The 5,908-nt window shown below is 41.1% G+C and overlaps 1 long non-coding RNA gene across 1 annotated transcript in view; it reads left to right on the forward strand.

Moving 5' to 3' along the window:
- Positions 1-3,576: 3,576 nt before the first annotated feature.
- Positions 3,577-5,908, forward strand: part of LOC106954240 (uncharacterized) — a 17,762-nt gene continuing 15,430 nt past the window's right edge. The window contains exon 1 of the long non-coding RNA XR_001426323.1: positions 3,577-3,588. This is a non-coding gene — a long non-coding RNA (uncharacterized LOC106954240). The remainder of the gene's footprint in view (positions 3,589-5,908) is intronic.

Raw genomic sequence — 5,908 nt, forward strand, 5'->3', positions numbered from 1 at the left:
ACCTGAAGAACATCTCTAGGATTAAAATCTAGAGAAATGTGTTTATCTTTAGTCGCATTGATTACTGCAACAGTGTCTTCAGCTCTGCCTAAAAAGTTAATCGTCCAGAACGCTGCTGCTGGTACTCTCACTAAAACCAGGAACATGGAGCATCACTCCAGTTCTAAAGTTTTTCCACTGAGAGAATGGACTGCAAAATACTGTTGTTGGTTTATAAATCACTGACTGACACAGCAACACAATACATTAAAGATCTGTCGTCGTCGTATCAGCCTTCCAGATCTTCCGAAACCAAACATGGACAAGCAGCATTCAGCTTCTATGCACCACAAATCTGGAACAAACTTCCAGAAAACTGGAAGACAGCCAAAACTCTAATTTCCTTTAAATCTAGACTAAAAAGCTCACCTGTTTAGAGTTGCTTTTGATTAATTAAGTGGAAAATTGAACATTTTTGATGTGTGTTGATGTTCAGGATAAAATGCAATGTTTATTGCTTGTTTTCAAAAATGGCGACTTTATGATGTCTTTATGATGTTAAGCACTTTGAACTGCCTTGTTGCTGTAATGTGGCATACATATAACTTAAGGCCACTTTTAATCAGCTTTCAGATAAGGTATTTGATTAATATCAAGTTGTATTTTTGTCCTATTTTTTATTTCTCTCTTTGTTATTTTTCTTCCTTTACTTTACAACTGGGGTTTTGATATCTGCCGTTTGGATCTGTAATTGTCGGTGTGCTGCTGCCATTCATGGCCAGTCGTCTCAAAAGTTCATTCACACCGAGGACAAACTGTGTGATGCTCAAATATTCTTACAAATTCATCTAAGTCTTATGGTTGTGTTTCTGTACCTTGCTTGGTTTAAATGACTCATAGGTGTAACGGCAGTGGGTTGACTTTAACCCCCCTGTGTCCTTTTGGCAAACAGAAAAGTCCCAGTGTTACATGAGTCGCGACAGAGTAATTACAGGCTTTACAGTGCTCAGTGTGGATAGTTAGAGTGTCGTGAATGTAGTTTAGAACGTGACTAAACAAGTTTGGCTTGTTTGTGAAGGATGCCAGTAAGTATTCTTTAAAAAAATGGCAGCATGACTTGCACTAATTCACCTCCAGGACAATGCACTGTAAAAACACAACGTCTTACTAAGTCGTTTTGGTCTAGTTTCTTGTGCCATTAATCCTCACACTTTAAAATTGGGTTAAAAATTCTGCAGAAACAAACAGAAGCAACATTTTAATTAGAGTGGGTGTGAATTTTCCATGATGTTGTTATATAATGATACAAAAAAACAACAGATGAGAGTTATCACTGCTGCTGAATTGTGTTTTTTCTTTTTTCATTCTGGCTCTTTTTTTTCCCAACCAGTTTTCTCGAACAACGTTATCAAGCAACAGTTCAGCAGCTTCTATCGCCGCCTCTCGAATCTCTGCTTCACTTCTTTGAAGGCCAAACAAATACCTGGGATTGACTGAGTGCTGCTGGAGGGAGATGAGAAGGAACCAAACAGATGGATGTGATAGAAAGGGAATGTTTACTGGGAGAATCTGACAAAAGAAGAATGCATACAGCAGGCATAAGAACTGCTTTACTTATTTTATAGGAAACAGACACAAGTAAAACACGGAGGCCGCAGCTCTTCGACTTTTAAGGTCAAGAATGTCCATGATAGTTGTTTTCTGGTGGAGATGTGCAGACACTGTGGGTTATTTCTGATTCTGCTTATTGAAAGGAGATGTCATAAGAATCAGTTGAAATATGGCCGACTGTCAGGCTGTGGGTGAAAAGTGCTTCTTGATCTTTTTCACATTCATGTGTAAGTCTGGCCTAGTCATCATGTCACAACCACAAATTATGTATATTTTGGGAACTTTATATGAAAGAGCAGCAGATAGTAGTGCTAAATTGGAAAATAGAAAGAAAATGCTGAACAATATGTTGGGTAAGTCTTTACAATAAACCCATCCATCCATTCATCGTCTATTTTGGCAAATCCTATGTTTTCTACTAGCATGTTAGCATGTCAAGAGGAAAACAATCTATGGTCATTTTTATTAAAAGTTACTTGCGCATCGACTCAGTCCCGCCACCAGTGGAGCTAACATGGCGGTCTGCAAAAACCAGCTTTTGATATTTCACTTTCGCTTGTCGGCAAGCTAATTAGCATATAAGCTAAATATTTAACTGGCAACTCAAATATCTAGTAGACATGCTAAAAATTTAGCTTACCTGCTGAATATTCAGGTAGCTAGCTAAATGCTTAGGTCTGAGCTAACTAAACTAAAAAAACTATTTAGCTTGAAAGACAAATGATTAGTTTGGAAAATAAGTATTTAGTTGGGAAGCTAAATATTTAGTTTCCAACTAAATGTTTAAATCTGAGCTAAATATTTAGTGAGAAAACTAAAATATTTAGCTCAGATTTAAAGGTTTAGCTAGAAAATAAAAATGTAATTTAAATGTTTCATTTCAAAGCTAAATTGCAACTAAATATACTTTTCAATAAAAACGACATAAATCTTGTTTTGATTGCTCAGAATTGACAAAAAAAGTTAGATTATTTGTAGTCGAAACGTCTCAAAATTTGTGAAGTTTCAAAACCCGACTACTTTACTTGTTTAATGTATTGCAACTTAGTTCATTGTTGAGTAAAAAAAAAGAGAGAAATCACTGTACTTTATTTTTCCTTTTTCCCCCTTTTTGTTTTGACCCACCATTTGTCCCACTGACAGAAAGTCCCAATAAAATACATAAAATAAGATGTTTGTATTGACAAAGCGAGTATGAATACTTATGCAAGGCAGTGGAAATTGCACCGACAAACAGCCCAGTGGCGTGTGTGCATGTGTGTATGTGTGTGCTGAGGAAATTTATTACAGAGCTTTCTGGGAAACAAACCAGCGGTGCATGGAAGGCTCTGAGAACACAGTGACTTCTCTCCCTCTCTCTCTGCTTTGTTTTTCTCTGTTTCAGCCGCAGGTTGCTCGCCCCCTGCACACACCCCCTTCACCTGTTTCTCAGGGTCCCGTTCTATAAACAGCACACGTGTGGCGGCCGGTGTTCTGCCTGCTGGAGCCGGTGGCTGTTTGCTCAGCTTGTCTCCGTCCTTTGAAGGGTGAAACAGTTTGCACAAGCAGCTCCACTTCTCACACTTCTTTTCCACGTCTGATTTATCCACAGGTCAGAGTCCAGGCGCTCGATCGCCTCGCAGGGAGGAAGTTCAGGCACCTTATTAGATCTTCAGGCAGCTGCTGCTTGCTTGCATATCTGCAAACACTTTAATTGTGAAAGGCAGTCCAGGTAGGTAAAGTTAGGAATCATAAAGCGATTGTATGAAGTTGTCTGGAAGTGGAAAAAGGTCCAGCTTTAAACCCTAAACAAAATCATCTGAATGGGGGCCAAAATGCGGCAAAAAAGGGATTCCAGGTCTCAATTATTGGATCTACCAATTCAGGTAGTTTAAATGAGTTTCATATTCTCACACAGAGTAACGAACACTACTTCTTCTATTTCTGCTTTGTTTGCAAGCAGACAGACGTCCTTGTTGCGTTGTAAAGCCATTTCTTTCCCACATTAACTCCCTCGACGTTTGTCTGATTTCCACACATTTATTGTTCATTTCTTGCGCCCGATCAATTCGCCTCTGGACGTCTTGGACGTCTGACTCCATCCATCGGCATGAGCAGAAGTGTTTGAGAGACTAGCAACAACATCTGCTGGTTGGCGCTTTGCTGAATGGCTGCTCATCGCTGTGGCAACATGTCCCCCGACAGGAGTTGTCAGGTTTCACAACACAAACCCACAACCCGCCCGTCTGTGCGGCAGCTCAGATCAACAATGGCACATCATCCGTGAACGCCTCGTCGAAGCCCCGGAAAGCAGATGCTGTCAGGGCTGCGGCTCGTTACTCTTGGCTCGCTCACATGGCTGCTGATGAGATCTCTGATGGGAGATGTGGAAAACATGAGCCAAATGCTAATTAATCTGTGTGTGATGCAGCATGTGAACCAGCTTTGCCTTAAAGTTAATTAATAATTTAGAAAATGCTCGTCGATCACGGCGTCTTCGTCTGTCGTCAACCTCATCAGGGTACTTTCCATGTCCTTGTGAGGCTGCCGTAGTTTGTCCTATGAAGAGGAGTTGTGTGTTTACATCACGTCACCTTGCTACCTGCACTGAGTCCCTCCATGACGTCATCGTTTCTCCCTTCCTGCCTATAGAGTTCTCGTCCCTCCGTGGTCCTGAGGGTGGAACAATCCCCAGTAAAAGGGTGACCTCTCTGGTCCTCAACCGTTACGTCCCGGCAGAATCTGATTTAGACAATAACAAGCTGAGGACGGTGTGCTAAAACTTTCCTTGTGTTTAAAGCACTGACTACACACTGTGGAAGGAAATCTCCTACATCTTGCAGATGAATGATGCAGGTTTTGACTCCACAAAGCTACAAAGTCTGACAGAGCACCAGCTGAATAGAAACAAAACTGAAGGAAGAGAAAGAACACAGTTTCAGTTATTACAGCTAGAAACTGGAGATCAGGCCTGAAACCTGGTGTTATAATGGAGCTGAACCTTCAGAGACACATAGAGGCGATTACAAAGGCAGCCTTCTGTCACATGAAGAAAGTTTCCAGGTTCCAAAGAGATTTTGGAAACTCATCCCCGTGTTTATTTTCAGTCGAATTGATTCCTGAAACAGTGTCTTCACAGGTTCTGCCTAAAACAGTCAATCCTCCAGCTCCATTTGATCCAAAACGCTGCTGCCCACATTCTCACTAAAATTAAGAAAACATAGCAAATCATCTTAGTTTTCACTGGCTCCCTGTAGCCTAGAGAACTGACTAAGTCACTGAATGGCTTAGCACCAAAATATCAGACTTTGTTCTTTAAATCAGAAATGAAAGCAAACATTTTCTTTATGATTTCTATTTATGATTTATGATTTAAATACTACGTTCTATTTTTTTCCATTAAAAGTTATCAGACAATCAGAGTCAGGTTATTGCCTGGAAAACATGATTTCATTTAGGACAATCGCTCTCTAAAACAGAGGAAGGACATTTAGAGCTGCACAGCACAATTGGAAAAAATGGCTGGTTTTAAACTCACCATTCCAGTTTATCTGATCGGGATGATGCTCTGTGCGTGTGTGTGTGCACGTGCGTGCTGCAGACGGTCGCAGCTCCTCCGGCAGCATGACTGCATCCATCACTTCAGCTGCTTTTTATTTTCGGTGGTGATGACGATCACAGCACTGAACATCTGCAGTTTAACTGTATGGAAAGGCCAAACACCTGTCCTGCTGAGGAAGAAGCATGAAGACCTGACCAGCTGTGTCCTGATGACACTTCAGTACTGAGCTGAGATATTTCACATGCAGATTCTGACTATTTAATGCGTGGCTGTTTGCTGCTGAGGCTCACACAGAAGAGCAGCGATGAGGGTTTTTAACGTAATCCTCTAACTGATGACTGACTTCAGACTGAGAGCGTCTGATTGCTGCAGCGTATGGAGAAGGTTTCAAAGTGAAATCCTCGTCTCGCACTTTGCCTGTCAGCGATGCAGCACCTTGAGAAAGTATTCGCACCGTTTGAGCTTGAACTCTTCAGAAGCCATTCGGCTCTGCAGAGATGGCTGACTCAGCCGTTTCAGAAGCAGCAATTCAACAATCCACGTCAATTCAACACTTGTCTTCCCCTAAACAGCTTCTGTTATTACAGCCTGAAATCTGGGTCTAGAGATGGATCTGAGCCTTCAGAGACACATAAAGACAGTTACAAAGTCAGTCTTCTGACATCTGAAGGACATTTCTAGAAATAAAGGACTAATGTCCCAGTAAGATCCAGAGAACCTCATCCATTTGTTCATTTATGTGTTAACAGTGTGTTTACAGGTCTGCCTAAAAAAAAA

The sequence above is a fragment of the Poecilia latipinna genome, unplaced genomic scaffold (genome assembly GCF_001443285.1).
Source record: "Poecilia latipinna isolate Pla-1442-1.1 unplaced genomic scaffold, P_latipinna-1.0 Scaffold640, whole genome shotgun sequence".
Classification (NCBI taxonomy): Eukaryota; Metazoa; Chordata; class Actinopteri; order Cyprinodontiformes; family Poeciliidae; genus Poecilia; species Poecilia latipinna.